We start from the raw sequence: 13,815 nt of genomic DNA, 5'->3' as shown, positions 1-13,815 counted from the left end.
AGGTCAGGATCCCGGGGTCCTGGGATCGAGTCCCACGTCGCGATCCTTGCTCGGCGGGGAGCCTGCTTCTCTTTCTGCCTCTGCCTGACACTCTGCCTGCTTGTGCTCTCTCTGTCTCTGATGAATAAATAAATAAAATCTTAAAAAAAAAACAAACCACCTGGAACTGTAGCAACTGGAACATGCACAAGACATTACAGGGACGGGGTTGAGAGCACCACAGGAGGGAGACGGCATCTGTGCTGAGTGAGGGGTATTCACACAGCAGGAGGGTTTGGAACAGCAAAAGCAGAGGCACAGAGGCCGTGAACAAGGTCACGCATCCCCTGCAGTTAATCATAAACTGAGATGGGCATGCTGTTGCCAGTAGGAGGCAAGGCTTAGGCTTCAGGGGCCAGGGGCTCATGGACACCCTGGGGGCCAGACAGGCTGTGGGTTTGGGTGGGCATGAAGGAACTTATCATAGCGTATCATAATCAGAACTTGTTTCTCGAGAATACCTCTGAATAGGGCACAGTCTTGATGAGGTCTGGACTGGGCGCTGCAGCTTGCAGAAATGCAAGCAGGGACAGGACCCTAGCCCAGACTGGTAGAACAAGAAACCTTTCAAAATAGCAGGAGGAAACACAGGGAGAATCTGGTGCCTGGGGCCAGGGGGGTGCTGAACTGTGTGGTTGGTGGAAGGTGGGGGCATGCTCTGAGATGGAAAGTGACCAGCTGGGTGCACAGGTCCCTTGGGCCAGCTAGAACCTTCCTCCTTGCTTTCCTGGTGGTGGCACCCAATGAACTTTGCAGACGACCCCTTGCCAGTGAGATGGTCAACCGGGGTGCTCTGTTGCAACCTAACCAGGTGAAACGCCCCCCCCCCCCCACTCTCCTGGGGACTGGATACTGAGTGGAGGGTATGCTGCAAGGTACAAGGCCACTGGAGCGGAGTCATCATGACCATAGCTCCCTGGAGACACAGCCCGCCCGTCTGCTCCCCAGTTTCCTAGCTGCCCTGCCCTCCACCCCCACCGAGGTCTGATAGTCACGCTATTTAGTCTCTACATAGCACTCTGTTTATCCTTGGTTTCCCCATATGAAGAACGAGGTGGAAAGAAATGGAGAGATGAGTCCCCTGGGCCCCCCACTTTCTGGGCCTTCGGTCTGCCCATCTTCCTTGAGACTCCTCTACAGACTTTGTGTCTTTAAGCCACCTTCATCCTTCTCATTTCCTCCTTCGTCTTTGAGCATGAAGTTGACCTACCCGAGGAGAGCCATGGAAGCAAAATGGAAAAAGCAAGGGCAGGCCTCAATTCCAAACGGTGCCCGGCGCGCCTGGAAAGTTCAGTGCAAACGCTGGGCACTGGCGCTCTCGTTAGAAGGAGCAGCCTTTGTCCCAGTCACGGAGCAAGGAGACTTGAACCTTGTTCAAATCCACAGAAGACAAATTTTTAGATTCTTTTTGGTGAAGAGTTGGGGTTGTGGCATAAGCTTGACTTGTCCCAGACGGCATCGCAGATGCATGGTTTTTAGGGTTTTTGTTTTATTTATTTATTTGTTTTGGTTTTTATGTTTTAATCTTTGCCTTGATACTCCATCCCAGTGCCCAGATGGTCACATGCTCTCTCTGGAGTCAAAGCCACCTGCCTGCTTTCCTGAGTCCCTGCTCACCTCTCTATGGTACCTTCTCCAAATGCCGACAGAGGAACACTTGGGCAATGAAGACCTGAACATCTCTCTGCCCCCTGACATCCTTCAGGGGCTTTCGACTGCTCTGAGGAGAAAAGCCTTCTGTGGCCTTTGAGACCTGCACGTTATGACTCCCGGCTGCCTTCCTAGCTTCATTTCATACCATGTTCCAAAATAGTCACTGGATTCTGGTCCACTGGCAGTCCTAGAATGGGCCAGGCGATTGCCTACCTCAGGGCCTTTGCACATGCTAAGTCTCACTCCCTGGAACATTTGCTTCTCCATTGTGCACCAGCTTGACTCTCACCCATGTTTAGACCTCAGCTTCTCTGACCCACCCTCATCCCCAGATAATTCTTCCTTCCTTGTCGTCTCCCCAGTACCATGAAAGCCGTGATCTCAGCTTTTGTTCAATACCATGTCCCCATTGTGTGGCATATAGGAAGATCTCAGAGACTAATGGAAATAGGCCAATGTACCAAACCATCCCAAATTAGCAGAGGGGGCTGGGCAAGGTCCATGCAAAGACTGAGAGAAATTATCAATCATTCTGCAAGATGATTTTCAGCAAACTCACCTAAACCTAGCAAAACATTTTTGGACAAATGAAAAAATTGGACGGAAAATTTACTTAGTGGGAGGTGCATAAAAAAAAATTACTTTGCTTAAATTTCAAGGAACATGTAGGTTAGAGTAGCTGTTGGAGAGAAAAACCACTTTCTTTTTAAGAGCAGATGGGAAATAATTTGGCGGTGAGTGTGAGGGGTTGTTATGTCTCTCCTTTCTGTTAGAGAGGGAAGGGAGAGAGGTGTGGACGCTCGGGGCCTGTGAGAATACTTCATGCACAGACTGTGGGGAAAACAGTCCTGGCTTTGTTTCTGAGCTGGGGCAGCCAGGGATGGACGGCCTGGGAGCCCCAATGGGATCTCACTAGCAGCTGAGGTCACGGGCAGGATGAGAATACACTGTCCCAAAGGGGTTCTTATCCTTAGCTGTACCAGGGCTGTACACCCATGTATCAGAGACGTATGTTAACAGAGGTAGAAAAACCTCTTAGGTTTGGAACCTTAGAAATAAAACCTCTGACAAGATCCAGAGGGGCCCGCCAGAAACTTGAAACTGCAAGCTGAACACATAAACCCATGCACGATGCCTCTTGTGAAGGGACAGAGCCTGGGAGCCTTGGAGGGAAACTTCAGGAACAGTTGACTTGGCCGTTATAATTGTTTTCGTAAATTGACCAAGTATCATGTCTGATCACTACATATTGTCCACATGGGCAGAACCCACCGTTAGGCTGACTTGCCTGGTGGACAAGTATCTCCCCTGTGAATATGATGCAGTAGGCTCTCGAGTTATCTCTTTGGGCTCAGGTAATGTCTACCTTGCCCTGGCCGGGGGATCCATCATACAAATGTGTTCCAGGAACCCATCTCATGACCCCAGGCCTTAACATCACCTTCTCTTTTAAAGGATTTTATTTATTTATTTGACAGACAGAGATCACAAGTAGGTAGAGAAGCAGGCAGAGAGAGAGGAGGAAGAAAATTCCTTGCTGAGCAGAGAGCCGGATGTGGGGCTCGATTCCAGGACTCTGGGATCATGACCTGAGCTGAAGGCAGAGGCTTTAACCCACTGAGCCATCCAGGTGCCCCTTAACGTCACCTTCTTAAAAAGTACAAGACTAAGTCTGTGATTCTCCAAACATGGCCCCTGGACTGAAAGCTTCAGCATCTTGCTTTTTCACAAGGATGCCAAGACAATTCCATGAAAAAAAAAAAAAAAAAAAAAAAAAGACGTCTTTCTAACAAAGGGTGTGGGATAACTGGATAGTCACATGCAAAAGAATGAAATTGAACCCTTACCTCATACCATATGCAAAAATTAACTCTGAATGGATCATCAACCTAAATGTAAGAGCTACAAATATAAAACTTCTATAAGAAAACATAGGAGAAAATCTTCACCTTCTTGTGTGAGGCCATGATTTCTTAGATACAACACTGAGAGCACAAATGATCAAAGGTGGGGGACAAAATGATATTTGGATTACATCAAAATTTAAAACGTGTGTGTTGTAAGTTATACCATCAAGAAAGCAAAGAGAAAACCCACAGAATGGGGGAATATATTTGCAAATCCTATTATCTTGTAAGGGACTTACATTAGAATATATAAAGAACTATTACAATTCAGTAATAAAAAGACAAAGAACCCGATTTAAAAATGGGCAAAGGGTTTGAACAGACATTTCTCCAAAAAGGCTAACCAAATAACCAGTAAACACATGAAAAGATGCTTGCCATTGTTACTCATCAAGGGCATGTGAATAAAAGTACAATGAAATACCACTTTATATGCACTAGGATGGCTCCCCCCCCCCCCAAACAGACGATAGCGAACTGGTGTAGCCACTGTGGAAAACAGTATGGAGATTCCTCCAAAAGTTAAAAATAGAACTATCCTACTAACCAGCAATTACACTACTAAGTACTTACCCAAGGAATTAAAAAATACAGATTCAAAGGGATGCATACACCTTATGTTTATAGAAGTATTATCTACAATAGCCGAAGTATGGAAGCAATCCAAGGGTCATTGATTGAAGATGTGGTCTGTGTATACAGTGGAATATTACTTAGCCATCAAAAAGAATAAAATCTTGCCATTCGCCATGACATGGATGGAGCTAGAGACTATTATGTGAGGCAAAATAAGTGAGTCAGTGAGAGACAAATACCCCGTGATTTCACTCATGTGTGGATTTTAATAAATGAAAGAAAACAACAAAGGGAGAGAAAGATGCAAACCAAGAAAGAGACTCTTAATTATAAACAGTCCGATGGTTATAAGAGGGGAGGGTTGGGCGAAACAGGTGATGGGGATTAAGAAGGGCTCTTACCGTTATGTGCACCCGGTGATCAATGGAAGTGTTGAATTACCATTTTGTAACACCCCAAACTCCTATTACATTGTATGTTAAATAAGTAGAATTTAAATAAAAACCTTAAAAAAAAGCAAAGACAGACAATAACAAAGGTCGATGAGGATGTGGAGAAACAGGAACCTTCCTACCTTACTGGTGAGAACGAACAATGGCATAGTCGCTTGGAGAACAGTCTGGTAGTTCCTTGAAGAGGTAAACAGAGTTTCCATAGGGCCCAGCACTTCTACCCCTATGTATATACCCAGGAGAAATGAAAATGTATGTCTGTAGAAAAACTTCTGTGTGTATGTTTCCAACAGCACATTTCATAATAGCCCCAAAGTGGAAACAACCCAAGTATCCATCAACCGAAGAACGAAGAAACAAAATGTGGTCTCTCCGTATGATGGAATAAAACTCAACCATAAAAAACAATGCGGGATGGAGCACCTGGGTGGCTCAGTGGGTTAAGCCTCTGCCTTCAGCTCAGGTCGTGGTCTCAGGGTCCTGGGATCGAGCCCCGTGTCGGGTTCTCTGCTCGGCAGGGAGTCTGCTTTCCCCTCTCTCTCTCTGTCTCTCTGCCTACTTGTGATCTCTCTCTGTGTCAAATAAATAAAATCTTTAAAAAATATAAAAAAAAATGGGGTTTTGCTTGCACCTTCCAGCATGGTTGCGGCTTGTAAACATTATGCCAAGTGAAAGAAGCCGGTCACACGAGACGACATCGTATACAGTTCCATCCATAGGACACATCCAGGAAAGACATCTTTATAGACAAAAAGTAGATTAGGGGCAGCCTATGGGTGAAGAAGGGGATTAGGGGGAGTGTGGGTGAGAATTTCCTGTAGGGGGACCAAAAATATTCCTGATTATTGTGGTGATGGGTGCACACACACAAAAACCCCCCAAAAGCACTAAATAGGGGGCACCTGGGTGGCTCAGTGGGTTAAAGCCTCTGCCTTCAGCTCAGGTCATGATCCCAGGGTTCTGGGAAGCCGGGATTGGGTTCTCTGCTCGGCAGGGGCCTGCTTCCTCCTCTCTCTGTCAGCCTCTCTGCCTACCTGTGATCTCTGTCTGTCAAATAAATAAAATCTTAAAAGAAAAAGCACTGAATTGTACACTTAAATGAGTGAAAATATGATGTTGTTTCTCAATAAAGCTATTAAAATATTTACATTATATTTACTATCTTCACTCTATGCAATAGGAAAATGAATTGAAAATCCTTTGGGAATCTCCCTTATAGAAGGATTCAAAATAAAGTATACAGGTAATGTCCTCTGAGTGCAGGGTGTGTGCAGTGACTTCCTCCCAAAAAGGACAGTATGGACAGACAGGTTGGGAGAGTGGGTCTACATGGAGAAACCCAATGAACACCACTTCCCCAGGCAGTCAAGGTTAACGTCATCAGTGGTGAGTTATGGTGGCAGCACATCCCCTGGTTATGGCGTAATGAAAATGATCACTCCACCTCCGTGGTCTTCCCCGGGAAAGCTCAGAACCTCAGTCTTACCATGAGACAAACATAAGACAAAACCAGATGGAGGGACGTCTATGAAACACCGGACCAGTACTCCTCAAAACCATCAAGGTCCTCAAAAGCGAGGAAAGTCTGAGCCAAGAGGGGTCTAAGAACTCATGACAATGCATGTAAGGTGCTCTTCAGGATGGGATCCTGGGACAGGAAGGACATTAGGTAAAAAGTCAAGAAATTCAGATAAAACATGGACTGCCGTTAATAGTAATGCACAGCATTGGTTTATTACCTGCGACAAAAGATTATTTCACTAGTGTGACTAGAGAAACATGTTAATAACAGGTGATCCGAACATAGGCTCTATAGGAACTCTCTGTAACTATCTTTGCCAGTTGTCTGCAAATTGAAAATCTGCAAAAGTGAAAAGTTTATTTCAAAAATCTCATTTGGAGGCAGCATGCAGGGTGAAATGAGTTCTAGTGTCGCAGCTCTCTAGCTATGTGACCTAGGGAAGATATTTACCCTCTCTGGGCCTGCTCTCACCCATCAGTTAAAATAGGTGGGCCAAAACCTCCAACAGTTGAGGATCCTAACTCGGTAACGTAAATGGAAGAATTCTGGAAAGTGAAATTTCTTCCAAAATAATCCACTGGCAAGAGTAGGCTTTGTTTGGCTAAAAAAGACTTACTTGTGCGGACAATTTATTCTCCAAACATTCATGTTTTCCTAACTTAATATACAGCGGACCCTGGAACTACATGGGTTTTCCCTTTTTTTGATATATTACAGTACTGTGTTTTTCTGTCTTCCTTATGATTTTCTTTCTTTTTCTTTTTTAAGATTTTATTTATTTGAGAGAGAGAAAATGTGTGCGAGGGAGAAAGCATGAGTGGGGGAAGGGCAGAAGGTGGGAAAGAAGCAGACTTCCCGTGGAGCAGGGAGCTGATGGGGAGGGGGGCTTGATCCCAGGACCTCGGGATCATGACTTGAGCTGAAGGCAGAGGCCTAACCAACTGAGCTACCCAGGTGTCCCTCCTTATGATTTTCTTAATAACATTTTCTTTCCTCTAGCTTACTTTAAGAATACAGTAATTAATACACATACAAAATATGTGTTAATTGATTGTTTATGTTACTGGTAAGGCTTCAGGTCAAGAGCAGGTAAAGTCTTTGGAGAGTCAGAAGTTACACAGAGATTTCCCACTGCAGGAGTGGGAGGGGGATGGGCCCCCTGCCATCCCCAAGCCCTCGCATTGTCCAAAAGGGTCAACTCTTGATCAACAGCTCTTTGCCTCCTGCCACCTTAACATTGACCTCTGTGGGTTCACCTCCCCACCAAACACCCCTCTAGCTGGAGGGCAGGAAGGTTAACTTCTTTCTTTTTAATTTCTCTGTAATAGATTCCCAGGGATATTTGCATCTTCAATTGCGCAAGTGTCTCCAGATGGATTTCTACAAAGGCAGCCCTGTTCCAGGCCAGCGAAGCTGTCAGAGCAGGTTGGAGGTTCAGCCAACCTGAAGGGGTCCAGGGGCTTTCTCTAGGCTCCCTGGATCCCTATTTCCTGACCCCAGGGGAGCGGGGGCGTTCTTCACCCCTGCACCAGCAATTTGCGTTCATGCCCTGGGACCCGCTCTCCTCAGCCCATTTCTTCCCGCCTGTTTCATGCTTTCCCGGTCAGTGCCCAAGAGCTCTGTGTGTTGTAACCATTGGAGTTACTAGTACTTTCCTCCATCTGTCATTTGCTGGCTTCACTGAGGGTCCTTTTGCTATTCAAAAGTTTTTTATAAGGCCAACTAGAATGTTCCCGTGTTAGTTCAGATGAGGAAGGTTCCCCCACAACTCCCCCGAGTTCTAGGTGGTTCACTTAATTCTCTAGATGTCTTAGCAAGTTTTTTTTCTTATTTTATTGTTTATCCCAAGCCCACCAAGAAATTATTCTACATATGAAGATGGAAATCCATGTTTTTTTCTTTCAGATGGACAGCCTGTTGTCTTTTTTTATGGTAAAATATAATATAAAAAATATTTTAATAAAACACCACCAACAGTGGGGAGCACCTGGGTGGCTCAGTCATTTCAGCATCCAAATCGTTTGTTTTTTTAAATATTTAATTTATTTATTTATTTGTCAGAGAGAAAGAGAGCCCAAGCACGGGGAACAGCAGAGGGAGAAGCAGGCTTCTTGCTGAGCAGGGAGCCTGATGCGGGGCTCGATCCCAGGACCCTGGGATCATGACCTGAGCTGAAGGCAGATGGCCTAACGGACTGAGCCACCCTGGCACCCCAAGGGTCCAACTCTTGATTTCAGCTCAGGTCATGATCTCAGGGTTCAGGATCCAGACCTGAGTCAGGCTCTGCACTCAGCAGGGAGTCTGCTTGGGGATTCTCTCTCTTCCTCTCCTTGTGCCTTTCCCTGTGCTCGCGTGCCCTCTCTCTCTCAAATAAATAAATCAATCTAAAAAAAAAAAAAAAAAAAAAACAACACCACCAACTGGAACAACAGCACTTACTGGGTCTTTACTGTGTATCCTTTCCATGTATTGGCTCATTAATTCTCACAACCACCCAAGAGGTAGGAACTATAACTACCTCCACTTTATAGATGAGGAAACTAAAGCACAGAGAGGCTCAGCCATTGGCCTAAGGTCACACAGCTAGTAAATGGCAGGTCCGGGTGTCACCCAGGACATCTGACTTCAGTGACCATCCCCGCATCCCCATTCAGAGGTTCGTAGGTTTCTGCTTTCTCACATTCTCCAAGTTTTCAAACCTGTTGCCATATAGCTTCCTTCAAATTCCTTTACTACGTCCTGTCACACGTCTCCTTTCTCGCTGTTGCCTTTGCATATTTCCATCTCGTTTTTCCTTTACAGAGGAAAGTGCAAGTCATGATGAGCTCGGATTTCTCTGTGCACCCGGGCTTGCAAAAACCAATCAATGCATGCTTATTCTTCTCAAGTAGAATCACGAATGTTACTGCAGATTTGTTTTTTTAATTCATTAATTTCTGCCTTTATCAATGTCAACATCCTAATTTCTTTTGGTACTTAAACTCCGTAAGAAGGTCCTTATCCTTTGTCTTCCTATTTTAGGACCAAAGTCATTTAAGTTTTAATTCTCTACTGAAAGTGGTTTTGCTCTGTCCCAGAAGTTTGGGAATGAAATATTCTATTTTTCATTGTTTTCCGATAGTTTCATTTTTTCCCAGTAATTTCAGTTTCCCTCTTAATGTCCTCTTCAAGGGTTTTCTAGAAATGTGTTTCCTCATATAGTAGTTAAAAATATAGTCATCAGGGGCTCCTGGGTGGCTCAGTGGGTTAAAGCCTCTGCCTTCGGCTCAGGCCATGATCCCAGGGAGCAGGGAGCCTGCTTCCTCCTCTCTCTCTGCCTGCCTCTCTGCCTACTTGTGATCTCGTCAAATAAATAAATAAAATCTTAAAAAAAGAGAATATAGTCATCAGACCTTTATTACTACCCATTTCATCACATTATGATAAAAATATGGCCTTTTTCAGGGCACCTGGGTGGCTCAGTCAGTTAAGGATCCAAATCTTGGTTTCGGCTCAGGTCATGATCTCAGGGTCGTGAGATTGAGCCCTGAGTGGGGCTCTGCGCTCAGCCCGGCGTCTGCTTGAAGATTCTCTCCCTCCAACCCTCACCCCAGGTGCATGTGCACACACTTTTTCTCTGTCTCTTTCTCATAAATAAATAAGTCTTAAAAAAATATGTGGCCTTTTCTGTTTTTCTGCACCAGTTCGGGTTTTCTCTGTGGTCAAATAGACCATTTTTGCAGCCGTTCTGGGGAGCTGTGAACAGGATGTAGGTTTTCTGTTCATAGAGGTACGGACCATCACTATTAAATCAAATTTATTATTATTCATGTATATTGTTCCTTTTTATTTACTGGTCCTAATTCTGAGTGTGGTGTATTGAAGTCTCTCGCTATAAATGCATAGTTATCCGAGTCTCCTTACGATTAGGGTACTTCTGCTTTGTGTGTTTAATCACATTTTGCTTAGTTCATATGGGTTTATGACACTTTGATCTTTTTTTTTTTTAAAGATTTTATTTATTTATTTGACAGACAAAGATCACAAGCAGACAAAGAGGCAGGCAGAGAGAGAGGAGGAAGCAGTCTCCTCGTTCAGCAGAAAGCTCCATGTGGGGCTCAATCCCAGGACCCTGAGATCATGACCTGAGCTGAAGGGAGAGGCTTAACACACTGAGCCACCCAGGTGCCCCAACACTTTGACCTTCTTTATACTTTTTGCTTTTCATCTTCACCCGTGTTCCCCTTAAAGTCCTCTTTGTCGGATGTTAATACCGTCAGTCCTGCCTTACTTGTGTTTGAACCCGCACACCTAATTATTTCCAGCCCTTCTTTCATCCTTCTCTTTTGCATCCTTACTTGTAAATAACATCTAGCTGGGGTTTGTTTTATACACCATCCTGACTTCACACGATGACTGAAATACTTGATATCATTCTTTCCGTTTCCTTCTGGCTCACTGTTTACACTGTTCTCTCCTCTTAGATGGTTACTCTCTGTTCCCTTTCTCCTGGTTAACTTGTAAGCTCATCTCCACCCCCCACTGATGGTCCCCATCCCTCTCCTTGCACTCAAATCAGATGCATATTTTTCTACAGTTATTTGAAAGCAAAATTCCAACCGCTTCTCCCTCTAAGCCGCTCTGTCCCTCTCCTGCCCCAAGACAGGAGCTCTGGGTATTTTCTCTTCCTCCCCACTCTGCCAGGACCCCCAGGCCTTGCTTGTGACATGTAGGTTGGGCTTAGCTTTCTGCAACCCTCCCCCCACCCCAACCACCCAGCATCTATACCCTTTGGTTTTTCCTCTCCCTCTGGAGAATTTTGTACTTTTAATTACAGACTAGTGTTTGGACCAACTGGGGTATGAGTACAAAATGGCTTTTCAAATTTGTTTTCAATTACTGCCTCCGACTGTGCTCATCAAATCTTCATTTTTTCCTCCCTTCAAACATTCCGAGGAGCTCCTCTCACTTCCTGGTTAATTTCCTGTATCAAAAACTCAGTCCAGACTAATTTAACACTTTGATCCCTGTGAATGTTCTTCCTACCCATTCCCCCCTACACCGTTCCCCCACTCCTGGTTCAGGTCTGGCCTGTGGCGCCAAGGAAGCGGCGGGGGTCTCACTCCCTCTGCCACCCCACGACTCCTCAGTACCCCCCCCCCCCCCACCACCCCGCCAGGTCGCTGGGGCTGGCAGGGGGGAAATGGACTCAGGCAAAGCCTTTTTACTCAACTGGTGCTCCTGACGCCCTCTGTGGGCAGACATCCACACGGGCTGGCTTGGCCACTGCATGGTTCCCAGGAAAGGGAAAGATTTTTTCCTCCTGCCTCGTAGCCTCCCCACCCCCGCCAACACCACCCACGGCACCTCCCATAGGTGTCCCCTCTCCTAGCCAGCAGCTCCCCTGCTATCGGCAACACGGTTAACCCAGGAAGGAATTAGCACAGAGGAAACCACAGATGTTCACTCTGCCCCCACCCCAGGACGGCTTCCCTGCACCCAGCCAGCTCTCTCTTTTTTTTCTAGTTCAACCAGCTCGGATGCAAGTCACTTGCATGAGGACACAGTCCCAAGGGGCAATGAATTGCCAACCCCCACTTCTTGCAGGCACCCCGAGTTCAGTCAGTGACTCTCTTGGAGCCCCACTTGGTTGGCCTGGAAAGGCGGGAAGTCCAGCTTTTGGGGGTGGGTGGTGGGAAGGGCCACTTAGGCTCATGACTCCCTGACCCTTACCCTTACCATTGCTCCCATTTTCTAGTTTTTTGCTTACACGGCTGAGAGATGCTGGAGGAGAGAGTGGAACTAATTCTGCCCCCTCTACTTTGAGGGGGATCCCCATGGGGGCCCAGAGGGGAAAGGGCCAGAACACAGAGAAAATACAGAGCCCCAGGGAATGGGACATTGCAGGCGCTGGGATATCTGGTGGGGGCTGGAGGGCTGGTGAGTCCCGCAGGGACTTCCAGACTGGAGCTCATGCAGCAACCACCAGTGTCCATCCCTAGGTGATACTGGGGAGGGGCTACACCTGTTCTCGGGACCACAGAGACACCCATACAGTGCGTGGCCCTGTTCCAACCATCTGCGCAACTAACATACGGCAGAATATTGTTAAGCCTTAAAAAGGAAGGAGATCTGACCCATGCGTGAACCTGGAGCCCATTCTGCTCAGTGACATAAGCCAGTCACAGGACACAGGCTAGGATCCCACTTATAGGAGGAACCTAGTGTGGTCAGTTTCATGGAGACAGAAAGTAGAACAGTGTTGCCCCAGGGCTGGGGGAGGGGAACGGGGTGGTGGTGGGAGTGGGGGAGGGGAGGATTGGTGTTCAGTGGGGACAGTTTCCATTTAGAAAGAGAAAAGGGGTTCTGCGGGTGGCTGGTGGGATGGCCATGCAACAGCGTGAATGCGCTCAGTGTCACTGCGCGGTACTTACAAACAGTGACGATGGTAACTTTCAGGTCCTGTATATTTAACCACAATAAAAATGTTTTTAAAACCCATCCACATGGGGGTGCCCGGGTGGCTCAGTGGGTTAAGCCTCCAGCCTCTGCTTGGTTTGGGCTCAGGATCTCAGGGTCCTGAGATCGAGCCCTATATCAGAGTCCCTATTCAGCGGGCAGTTTGCTGGGGATCCTTTTGCTCTTCCTGTCCCTCCCCCTCTGCCCCTTCCCTTGCTCTCCCTCTCTCTCTAAAAATAAACAAATAACATCTTTAAAAACCCATCCATGAGGACCCAGGAACGCAGCAACCCATCAACATGTTTTTCTAGTTAACCTCCCCTGGGGTTCCAAATGCTACAACCATAGCATGATAAAAAAAGAGAGAGAAAGAGAAAGAGAGAGAGAGATTGAGAGAGAGAGAGAGAGAGAGAGACAGAGATGACCCATCCAGGGCTCCCATCCAGCTGGGAAGGCAGAAGTGGCTGGAATGACCAGGGCAGACGCTGACGGGGACCTGATGGCCAGCCATGACCATATGGCCAGGGAGCCCAATGACAGAAACCCAAAAATGCGAGAGATGGGCCGAGGTCAGATGAACCGGCCCCAGCCTTGTGTGTGTAAGCCTTACCTTGCCGAAAGATGTGTGTGGAGAACGGTAAAGCGAAATCAGGACAGTGAAGACATCTGGTGGGAGCAGGGAGAGGAATTGGTGGTGGGCAGGGGAGGCACAGCAGGGTTTCCGTATTTAATTTCTGAAGCTGGGTAGAAGAGGTGTAGATGTTTGTTAAATGGGTTTTACACATTTTTGCACAGCTGGAACATTTTATTTTTAAAATTAAGGCTGGTTTATAGAGCCTTCTTCAGCACAGTAACCTGGAAGGGAAGGTCTGGAGATCGCCCATGTATCCCCAAACCCCCACGTACATGGCCTCCCCAGATATCAATACTCCCAGCAAAATGGGACGTTTGTTACAGCTGATGACCCGATCCTGGCACATTGCCACCACCCGAAGCCCATAGCATATATCACAGTTCACTCTTGGTGTTGTCCATTCTAGGGGTTTGGATGAATCCTGACCCGGACCCACCTGCCGTCGTCTCAGAGTATTTTCCTGCCTTCAGGAGGACACATGTAGATTTCCAGGTGTCTGGGGCATATCCAAGCCCAGCTGTCTGGAAACGGTCTTTGAAGGGTTTGCTGGGTCAGAGCCCCAGAGCGAGAATGTAGACACAGTCTACACTGCGG

The sequence above is a fragment of the Mustela nigripes genome, chromosome 16 (genome assembly GCF_022355385.1).
Source record: "Mustela nigripes isolate SB6536 chromosome 16, MUSNIG.SB6536, whole genome shotgun sequence".
Classification (NCBI taxonomy): Eukaryota; Metazoa; Chordata; class Mammalia; order Carnivora; family Mustelidae; genus Mustela; species Mustela nigripes.
Note: the sequence above shows the minus strand (reverse complement) of the source record.